This window comes from Macrobrachium nipponense, chromosome 3 (genome assembly GCF_015104395.2).
Source record: "Macrobrachium nipponense isolate FS-2020 chromosome 3, ASM1510439v2, whole genome shotgun sequence".
Classification (NCBI taxonomy): domain Eukaryota; kingdom Metazoa; phylum Arthropoda; class Malacostraca; order Decapoda; family Palaemonidae; genus Macrobrachium; species Macrobrachium nipponense.
Genome location: NC_087202.1, coordinates 10350047 through 10362291, shown reverse-complemented (window position 1 = coordinate 10362291; position 12245 = coordinate 10350047). Strand labels below are relative to the sequence as shown.

Below are 12245 nucleotides of genomic sequence, written 5' to 3'. Positions count from 1 at the left end.
TCCACTGGCATATCCCATATCCTTCTTATTTCTATTTTCAGGTCTTGATACCTATCAATATTTTCTCATTTCTCGTCTACTCTTGCATCCCATGGTACTGCGACATGAATGAGTGATACTCTCTTCTTGATTTTGTCAATCAACGTCACGTCTGGTCTATTGGCACATATCCTATCTGTTCTGATACCATAGTCCCAGAGGATCTATGCCTGAGCGTTTTTTGTCCCTCCGTCAGGTTGGTGTTCGTACCACTTATTGCCGCAAGGTGGCTGGTGTTCTTCATAAGGTGGGCCAGTGGATGGCTTAGTTATTATTATTATTTTATTTAAAATTATGGCAGAATTCGCAGATTTGATTTTATTCAAAATTCTTTCAATGCTCCCTATGATTTGTCTTTCTGGCACGCTGGTATTACTAAGCGGCTGTCCAATATTCCGTTTATTGGACAGCTGCTTTGTAATACCAGCGTGCCAGAAAGACAAATCATAAGGAGAATTGAAAGAATTTTGTATAGACTCAATTCTGTGAATTCTGCCATTATTTTTTAATAAAAACATGTTTGAAAGAAGGTCCTGTTACTCAGTAGATGAACCATTAACTGGATATCCAAACTTCCAAAGATTGATGATAATTCGAAAGAAATAACAGCAAGGTAATTGGAAATACAGAAAGCAGACAGAGCAGTTATTAGAAAAACAGACCAATTAACAAATGAATGCATACACATAAATAAAATGTAAGCCATTTATTAAAATTCAAGGAGAACTGTATGAGGGTAATACTACACTGCATCTTCCAGTCGGGCGTCATCCTCTGAGGAATAATGAAGGAAATGAGGTCTGAGAAACTTGAAATAATTGGAGGAGAGTAACGTAAGATGAGAGCGCAGATGTGCAACACTTTCCGTTGCTTTCTCAGAAGCAGGATTCCAGGAATTGATTTATGCCATCCAGTCCGAGAGCTTAATTAGAGATAGGATGGATAGGATGCTCTCCTGCTTTAAAGGAAACGGAATAAGCCCTCTGCTCGTTATACAAGGATTTGCCAAAATGATTCACGTCTGTTGCCATGCGCGAATGGCTTCATTTTTTCAAAATTTTGGGAATGGATACAATTTGAAACGTATTTGTAAAATGCAATATTTGACGAGGATAGACTTACGTATTATTTTTTTAAATGGTGATCATTAGTTTGAACTTACATTTGCGAATTCTAATGTGAAGATAGCCAGATCTATGTACATTGCATCAGGTTAGGACAATGACAGAACGGTTTAAACATGTACACACACACACACACACACACTATATATATATATATATATATTATATATATATATATATATATAATATATATACACACACATATATATATACATACATACAAAAATGTAATGATATTACTGTTGACTTTTTGTCCATTTAATTTTTTGTTTTTTTTTATCTAAAAAGCTCCTCAAAATTTTAGCCGTAAAATATAGGAATGTCATTTGATCAAGATGAATTACGTTAACGATGAACTAAAACTAATAGAATTAAAGATAAAACTCAAGATAAATTAGATTAAAGATACACAATTAAATAAATAAAGATAAATTAAATTAAAGATAAACTCAAAATAAATTAAATTAAAGATAAACTCAAAATAAATTAATTAAAGATAAACTAAAGTTATGTTAAAGATGAACTAAAGATAAATTCAATTGAAGCTAAAAAATATATTAAAGATATTAAAGATAAACTAAAGAAAAATTAGATTAAAAAGATAAACTAAAGATGAATTAAATTAAAGACGAAACTGAAATAAATTCAGTTAATGATAAACTGAAGTTAACTTAAAGATGAACCAAAGATAAATTCAATTAAAGCCGAATTTAATTGAGACAGAACACCGGAAATCGAATGCTCCTACGCGCGGAGGAACCGACCGGGAAAATAGAACGTTTATTGGAGAATCGTATAACCCATTCCCAGTAATGGTTTCCGCAGAAGAAACTGACTGCGAAGGCCCAGTCGAAAAGGCAGGAGGTGGAGGTTATATATCACATTCCACTACTTGAAAAAGAGAATTAGAGACTGCTGCTATCGTGCTGACCTCATTATATATATATATACATATATATATAATATATATATATATATATATATATATATATATATATATATATATATCTATATATATATCTATATATATATATATATATATATATATAAATATGTATATAGATATCATATATATATATATAATATATATATATATATATATATATATATATATATATAGATATATATATATAATGTAGAAACTGGAGATGCTAAGTACTTTCATCTTATATATATATTCTCTAGAGAGAGAGAGAGAGAGAGGTGCCCAAAATTATAGAGCTTAGATTAACTAACTGGCTTTTTTGCATTTTCGCATTTTTTTTTCTTTTTTTTTTTTCAAGTGATTTTCATGAGTTTCGTAACCTTATTCCAGTGGTTTGGTTCACCAGCACTGGAAAACTGTCAGTTCCGAGTGCTGGAACCTCACAGGATCGATTCCGGGTTGGATGGCACTGAGGAAGGGTAAGTTTCCGAAGAAGTTGATTGATCGATTGTCTTTTGTGGGTTTGTGAATAATTTCATGTTCGTATGTGCTTGTGTGAATGCAGCCATATACATATACACAGTATGTGTGTATAAATACGTACACATGTATATACATGCATATACATGGCAGGGTGAACCAGATTTTGAAAATTGAAATAAGGAACACCTAAATTGGAGAGGTACGTTGAACAATATACGTACACACACACACACACACACACATATATATATATATATATATATATACTACTATATATATATATATATATATTAAAAATTAATAAATAACACTAAAACAGTAAGGCTATTCTGTACCTTATCCTCGCAAAGGACGGGCAGTGACTGAGAAAAGCACTCTAGACGATCAACAACTGAACAGAGGAGGATTGCGCATTTATATATATATATATATATATATATATATATATATATATATATATATATATATATATATATACCATATCCTTTTCTGCCTCTATAGAATTTTTTTGCTGGGAATAATGATCTTATTCCTAACACTGCTGCTGCTAAGGCGGCTTGTTTATTTGATTTGTGCTGCTGTTGATCCATGCTGTCGCACATCTCTCAGTCCACCGTGCGTAATGTTAAAATTCTTCGAGCATATTTTGCAGTATGCTCCTCTTTGTTATTGTTTTGGGGGACGAGCCATTGCTTTAAATCACTGTAATTTTTCCACTGGTCTAAAAGTACATTTTCTCTTCAATTTTTTGTCGGACATGTTGCCTTATGTTTTAAAAAATCAAATACCAGACAGATTTTGTTCGTTCTCGGCCCACTGCAATGTTGCCAATTTTGGGCGGCCGCCTCCCCGTATTTTGCAAAATTTTCACTAGTACATTGCAATTTTTAATTTTTTGCTCAAATATTGAAAATACGGGACAAAAAGCGTCCCGGGAGGGTCGATCCGACACGGGACACAGGACAAATATCATAAATATGGGGCAATCCCGTGATTACATGGGTATTACTTACCGTCGCTCGTGTAACCATACACAAAGGGCAGAGAGAGAGAGAGAGAATTACACCGAATCGTAGTTTTTACGGTCCCAATGAACGCCGCCATCGTATGCTAGATTTCGATCTTGACTTCAACTTGGCCTAAGTAATTATCATTGCCTATTCGTAAGTACGAGGGGCCGAGAATGAAGTGACCAACACTAAAGTGTAATTTTGATGATGTTGGTTAAGTAAGGACCGCCGTTGTTGCATTTGTCTTAAGGTTACAGCGAAGACGAAGTCAAAGCCAGTTGAGCGTTGCGAACAGGGTTGCCAAGTTGGCAACTTTGGAGCCAAAATCATGAAAGTTGGCAACTTTCTGAGGGTGGTTGGCAACAGAATTTTGTGGTTGGCAACTACTACCGAAATTGGCAACTTGTTGGCAACTTTCGGTTATCAACAATATATTGTGCTTTTCTGAACGATTGTTGCAAAAATTTCTACTGCAAAGTCCACAATTATGCTTTGCCGCTTACCATCACAGCCAGAATAGTTTGAAATTAATTCTTTGCCAATACAAAGGTCAAACCTCCACTCTGACTGAGTAATCAAGAATTAAGAACGACGTTTTTTGCCGCCACAGCCACGTTTGTTTGTTGTTGTGTTGGAGAGTTGCTGTGATATTTTGCTTGATTTCATAGAGTTATAAGTGATATTAGTACGATTTATTGTTGTGTCTGTGTGTATAGTATCTCCTTTCTCGATAACACGATCATAAAAATTTACGTAGACCGATAAGGGAGTATGCCTTTTGTCGGTTTACGCATCTTATGACGTTTGAATTATAGGCCTATCTTATATTCAACTGTTTTTATTTTGGATTCTTGTTGTTTATTCTTGTGTTGCTGCTGTTATAGTGCTTGTAGTGTCTTCCAAAATTTTTCATATGGTCATCCTAACATTGCAGAATAAACATAGCCTATCATAAAATATGGCGCAAAGAATTATCCGCCTACTCTTAACTGAAATTTAGTAATGCTTCAATCAAAAGTAATCGAGATCTTTATGAATATTGTCTGCGCTAGAATATTCTCCTAACAACAAAGAGAGAGAGAGAGAGAGAGAGAGAGAGAGAGAGAGACTGACTCAATAAGAATGCCCCAAAACCAAATGAATCATGGGCTACTCGCAGTCGCAGACTGGTTTGGATCATCTCATACATAACTTTCAGCTGTCATACATTTTTCTAATTCTAATCTTATGATGCCTTCCTACCATAGCCTTCATTCTCATAGAAACACTACAGCAGCCTTATATTTACTCGTCACAGCAATATAATTTATCCCTTTAGTAAATATATTTTCATATAGTTTCATTGAAAGCAGTTTGATAGTTGGTGTAAGGCTGAGACAGTCCTAAGATTGGCCATCCACGCATATGTGTGTATGTAATCTTCTTTATAAGTGTACATTCCACTGTATACTTATACATTATATATCGTGGAGTTGAAAGTTTTCAACTTGAAACTACTATATTAATACAAGATATAACTACCCTATTTCCAACAGATACGGTTAGAAAACCATTTGCAATAAGAAATTGACGTGTAGGCCCATGCCCTGTCATTGTCTCAAAATATAAGAATTTTAGTATAGGTCTATGCCTTGACATTGTCTCAAATATAAGAATTTTATGTGTAGGTCTATGCCTTGACATTGCCTCAAAATATAAGAATTTTGATCTGTAGGCCTATCCCGTCATTGCCTCAAAATATATGAATTTGGCGTGTAGGGTTATGCCCTATCATTGGCTCAAAATATGTGAATTTCACGTGTAGGCTTATGCCCTGTCATTTTCTCAAAATATAAGAATTTGATGTGTAGGCTTATGCCCTGTCATTGCCTCAAAATATAAGAATTTGACGTGTAGGCTAAGCCCTGTCATTGCCTCAAAATATAAGAATTTGACGTGTAGGCCTAAGCCCTGTCATTGCCTCAAAATATAAGAATTTGACGTGTAGGCCTAAGCCCTGTCATTGACACAAAAGGTATTTCAACAAAATCCATAGACTCCCACTACTGTTTATTTATTTCTCATCCTCACTGGTAGCTAATAGATAGATAGGTAAACTTAATGTGATAACACATTTGAATTTTGGCAGGAATAATGGAAAATCAGCTGTTATTACTTATTGGGGCTTGGGGCGTGAGGGGGGGGGGGACAGTTGGCCCCCCCCCCTAAATGACACCCCTTACTGAGATAATAAATGCAATCGAAAAACTACTATTTGTATCAGTACAAAATTTCAACACAACGATTTATGATACCTTGTGAAATTCAAGTTTCTCTCATTTTATGGCAAATGCACAGGTAACTAGAGAAAATGCATTAAGGAAGGATGTTTTTGGCTAAATTAATCAAGGGTTATTCGTGGAAAAGGGAGGTGGCAACTTTTGGCAACTTTTCTAGCAATCATTGGCAACTTTTAGCCTTGAAAATCTGGCAACCCTGGTTGCGAACTAGAGACCATTGAATACGCGCTGTGGAACAATGTCTTGGGATCATTAGACCGACATTTGAATCTGCACAGTTAATTAAACTCTTTTTTCACGTTCTTACATTCAAAACCAATCGTTGGCAGGAGGAAATAGTGACGACGCTGTTAAGTCTAAAGCACTGAGATATAATCGAAGGTTTATCTCGCTGAGTTACGGGATTGTGATTAATTAAACTATTAACAGCAGGCGACGACTCAATTTGGTTAAGAGAGATGAAGACCTAGACCTACGTATATGCTACAGTGGGTCTGACAGACCATTGAGCAAGTTGATTGATCGATTAACTGATTTGATATAAAGCATGGGAAGCATGTAGGCTCTTTGAACCTAGAACAAATTGTAAGTCAGGTGAGAAAGCATTTGAACATGCACACCAAGACTATACAACAAAATACCGCCTGAAGTGAAGATCGCACGAGAAGAAAGCAAATTTAAAATAGATCCAAAGACTCTCCTATTCTGCAGGAGCTACTATACTGACGAAAAAACACTAAAAGACAATTATAAAATATATAAGAAGCAACTTATTAAAAAAAAACCAACAAGGACCTGCCAGAGAGGGAAGCATCCCTGTGCATGCCTGTACATAAAAGCAAACAAAGTAGTGTATTCCTGCGCCTCTCGTATTTTTTTAGAACCAGAAATAACACGCTACAATGGAGATAAAGAACGTAAGCAAGAATGTCGGCATGAGTCGCGTTATTTCATATATTAAATAGGGAGACCTATCCCATTTTTGGAGAGGAATCTGGCGTCAAGAGGGGATGAAAGAGGAGCCGTTACAGAGACTGAAGCCTCGACCCATCACCGGAGTTAGTAGTTACCATAACAAACAATAGTTCGATTACCCTTGGATGATGTGTCCTTTATAGCACTTTAAACGTCTAATAAGTTAACTGTATGTTAATCTTGGTACGTAATCGTATGACAGTTTGATTTTACGATAAGTTCATAAAATATCACTATACCTAATATCTTTCATTAATGTCTAGCCTAAATGTTAAGCATTTTGTGAATGCCGGCTTTTTTTTTCTTTCTTTTTTTGTCTCCCCATACGAACCTTTAGGTAGGTAATAGGTATATTATAGTATATGACAATTATTGGAGTGGGCCATGTTTTACTGGAGGGCACCAAAACCGAATGAATTTTAACCCCCCCAACCACCCACCCCCCCCCCCCCCCCCAAACCATGATCCAGAGCGAACCATAGAGTAGGCGACCATCACTGTCCCAAACTTTTTTCTCCACTGAACTTTCACTTGCTAACGTAGCCTTAGGCAGGAAAGGGTCTCGTAAATGTTTCTTTTGTTTTATTATTTTTCACTGCATCCCTTTTATTATCTTTATACTAAGGCTATACCTATGTAGTGGACATAGGGTAGAACATCACAGCAGGCCAAGCAGGCCACCTACAATCAATGCAAGCCACCCTCCGAAAAAGTACATTATAACGCGTCCTGACACCCGAGATGGGCATCAGTCGCGACTTGTTGTTGGTGAGAAACGGAGCTAAAGACCTCTACTCTCCTTTCGAAGTAAGTATTTTCTCCAAAGTTAGAAATTAAGGCCAAATTTTAAGATTTAAACAGAGGGTACTGAAAATGGCGCCCACGGCAGTGGAAATCTCACCAAAACGCTTTAGAAATTTTTACTTACAACTAAAAATGTTTCGAAGATTGACGCCATCTCGATGTTTACGGAGTCGCTTGTGTCAACAAACTTTCCATTTCCTGTGATAAATCCGCACACCACTTGTACCCACAGACGCTGGAGCCACTTTTATCACAACAATCGAAACACCGATTTCTCATCAACAACAAGCCAGGCGTAAACAGCTGTTTGGGTAGAAGATGACGAGAGCGTGCTCTTGCTCTTTTTAAATAAGTAGTAAAAACATCAATATTTTACATATTTATGATGATTAATTTGAAAATATTCGTTATTGAAAAAGTAACTCGACTCTGACTCAAATTTAAGTAATTATTTTTCTGAATTAGAACGTTCTTTCAAGTTCTGTATTATGACGTCACGACATCTTGACTTTCGTACCTATTGTAAATAATTGCTATACTCAACTGTCATTGCAGAACAGTTTACCAGTTATTCATGCAGATTGTTATCAGCTATACATGTAATTGTTATAATCGTAATGCGCATATATATCTTTATTATTTACTTTTTGGATAATATGAGATGTTTTTACTGCTGGATTATCGCCGTAGTGTGACGCAATCGTTTTTCGGTCCATGGGCCTCTGTCTGTTTTCGCACCATAAGAAATTATGGGACCGAATTTGCAATGACCAGAAAGTCGTTAAAAGAGGAAAGTTAGCATTGAGGGGCATATGTTTTGACTGAGAAAAATACAAATTTATTCAATAGCTAGCTTGTAAAAAATACTTGGTTATAAAAACTTGATTGACAACTAAGCAGCATGTCTACTATGGGTTTCAGAGACAGTGCAAGCAGGTTTTTGGGCAATACCTATTTCTGTAACGAACACTCTTAACAGAACGAGATTTTGCTATAGTGCATTACACCCAGTGCCGTAATTTATAAGGGTATCGTGAATCACTAATCGTAAAGAATAACGACACTTGTCCTTGTACCAAGAGACAAAAACTCCATTATGCAGAAATGGATACGAACACGCGTATAAAGCTCCACCTACCCTCTCGCCCCAACCCCCCCCCCCCCCCCTCCACCGCCATCCCTTTTCTTCTTCGTTCCTCCGCCTTTCCTCATCTCTCTCTCTCTCTCTCTCTCTCTCTCTCTCTCTCTCTCTCTCTCTCTGTTGCCATTCGGTATGTGTTGACCCTCCAAACTGGGTATAAGACTACACACAAAACGTTGAAATTGGTGAAATTAGGCTATGTATGGAAGGTATATATACATAAATATTAAAGCAATTTATCATTTTATTGCATTACTATGACAACTAGAATTCATGGAAACAGTTTGTTTAAACTGTTAAAAAGCGTCACCCACGTAATAATACGTTTACCGCGATCTACTCGGTAGCGCCTTCAACGGGATATTACGTTCAAGACTTTAACTGTGCTTGTCAAGCCGTCAGCCCCGTAAATAATAAAGTTACTGTATAGAAAGTGTAGGAACATCATTTGGTAACACTCTCAGCACATGGGAAACTTATTTCCAGCCTGGCAACTCTTTCCTGGTGGTCGCTTATGCTAGAAAACTGCCTGTCCTGTTGGTTTTCTTTCAATACGCTTCGGGCGCATTTATCGAGACAAAATTGGATTTCGCGTCTTTCACAATGAATGCCCAAAGAGGAGGGGCATATTTCTTTTTAGGTGAGATCAATCAAATACTAGATGAGAGTGTGATATTGATAACCTATTTGATGATGAGAGCTCTAGTTCTGAATCCTCCAGTGATGATACAAACTTTTCTCCAATTGCGGGAGTGAAGATGACTTTTTCTTTGCAGAGTGACTGGACTCCGAGAGAGAGAGAGAGAAGAGAGAGAGAGAGAGAGAGAGAGAGAGGAGGAGAGAGAGAGAGAGATTTCCTACAGTTAATTACAGTATGAATAACAAGCATAAAAATCAATATTAACTTTGAAAAACTATCATCAGTGCTATGATCGCTCGACTTGACACAAAAAAAAGCGTGACGGTACGTTAGCAGCGAGCTCATCAGGGGCGGACGCTTAACAGGATAATAATGGAACGGCGTATGTGTGAAGCCTCCACTAATGTGGCAACGATGATTTTGCCATTCTTAGCATGCAAACATTAAAGGTTACATTTATTTCTGGCATACGATTATTAAAGAAATTCAAAATACTAATAAAGACTGAAATCAATGAAAAGTGCTAGCAAAAACAAAAAAGCAAAAAAAAAAAAAAAAAAACGTAGTCGTTCTCTGCACTTTTCCGTATCGTTCCTCTATGGTTTTCGGCAGCCAGATGTACGAAAACGTTAGAAACATTTGATTTTATCTACTTTAGAAATATCTGTAATTTTTCGGGGAGGGGTAATTTGGTTGCAAAAAAGGGATAATATACATGAATTAAATCAAGATTTTTAAATAACAAAGTAAATATTTAAACTAAATAACGAGTAAAGTAAACAGTTTAGGGAATAAAACTTTGCAGTTTCGTCGTCTGTCGTCGTCTGCTGTTCGAAATTGTGTTTATGGCGCGCGCGCTTAGAAACCAGGAACAGCAACGGGTTTAAAGTGCAATGTGGAGTGAACTGAGACCAAAATGTGTATAATAACAATCAAATAAGCACTGTGGAGTTTCAGTTGTGATGGCAGTAAGGATAAAAACCGCCGATTACAAGGTAAGAATGGAATTCAGTTCCAACCATAACCCGGGAATAACAAGTTTCATATTTTCACTAATATAGGCAACAAAATGTTGTTTTTATTGTGCTGATTACAACTGCAATCTTGAGTAAGATCAATAAACGTTACATACATACGCTAACATTGTTCAAATGAGTGCTGGGAAGCTGGGGAAAGATGGTGGCCGTCACTGATGAGAAACCGTCCATGCAAAACGTAGCCGCCATATGGATTTCAAAACTGCCTTGAAAACATATTTTACGAAGAGCTCACATGCTTATTTAGTTCGTATGGGGCTTTCATATATCACAATATGTTGACGAAACTTCAGTCTTTTAAATGGTATGCTTAGAGTTGCAATTGTATTCATGTTTCACCAATTAAATATCGAGTGAATAAGACCCGTCTACCGTGATGAGGGTTGGCCTGTCGTGATGTTTCCCCCTACTATGTAAATGTAAATCAGGATGTAGTATAAAGGCAAAATTGTTCTGGATTGACTACTAGTAGGTAACTATCAAAATTTGAGATTTAGGAGGGTTAGGCTTCATGCATGCTTCAAAGCCCTCTCCACTCCTTAAACTGTGCCAGATTCTTCAACCACAGACTGAAGGAGTAGACAAGGAATAACAGCTAGGAGTATACAATCCTCAGCAAATGCAATTGGTTTGTTCTCCAGACTTTGCCACATCTCACCGGTAAAGATAACAAATAGCTAAGTCCCAAAACACTACCTTGAGGCACCCCTGAAACGACATTAATAAAGCTACAATACTGGCCATTAACACAGACCCTTTGGGTTCACCTATTAAAAATCTGTTAAAATATTAATAAAAGATCCACCAATTCCCAGTAATCTTAGCTTTTACACAAGTGCATCCTGTATCACACAGTTAAAGGCTGCTTTAAAATTAAACCGATCTTGCATGCCACTGCACTTTCATCAAGAGCACTCTGCAATATGGTAGATACTGCAAGAGCGTGTTACAAGAACCAAGGCCTTTACAAAAGCCAAACTGTAATGCTGTTAGCAGGTTATTATCTTTAAACACCTACAAAGATGCTTAGGGGCAGTTTCTCCAAAACCTTTGATAAAACCACTAGGGTAGTGATTTGAATTGGCCTGTTTTCAGAGGGGCATGAGGACTGACTTAGACCCTTATGTAATGCAGTGATGTTTAGGAAGGGTGTGGTTTTCTGGTACTTATTTGAGATGTTGTAAGTTTTACTTTTATTTTTACTTGAAGTTATCGTTTTTCTGTGTACTATCCCATTTTTTCTGTTTGTTTCTTTGCCCCGCTGTAAGAAACCCCAGTTATGAAATAGTAGTTATCTTAGGAGCAATGAAATCAGTAATAATTTTTAAAAAGATGGGGAAGATCCTGTCAAGGTCTATGCTACCATTACTGTCAAGGCCTCAAAGCAAAGTTTTGGCTCTTCTAGACCTGGTAGCCTTTGAACACAACTTAGGCTCTGAAAAGCATGACAAACAAGTCCACATACTCACCACACTGTTTGCTCATACAGGCTTGAGCCTAAAGGTTTGCCTTCTGTTCATGGCTACATACATCAAACTCTGCCCTTCTACCTTGGAAGAGGGACTGACAAAGAAGTATGATTGAGTATATGCCCAAACAAGGGAACTCCAGTACAAAACAGTGAAAGACCCCATTGTTCCGACACGGCATACAAACCTTCGGTCCTTTTACAATAGGAAGGTACTAGCGGCAGCTGGATAGGTCGTAAGCTCGAACAAGGGGTTCGGTAGTTAACTGCTTGTCCGACAGGCGCTTGCGCGCAGCGACTGGTAGGTAAACAAATCACTT

At 37.0% G+C, this 12245-nt stretch overlaps 1 long non-coding RNA gene across 1 annotated transcript in view; it reads left to right on the top strand.

Moving 5' to 3' along the window:
- Positions 1-6732: 6732 nt before the first annotated feature.
- Positions 6733-12245, top strand: part of LOC135221620 (uncharacterized) — a 36774-nt gene continuing 31261 nt past the window's right edge. The window contains exon 1 of the long non-coding RNA XR_010316054.1: positions 6733-7018. This is a non-coding gene — a long non-coding RNA (uncharacterized LOC135221620). The remainder of the gene's footprint in view (positions 7019-12245) is intronic.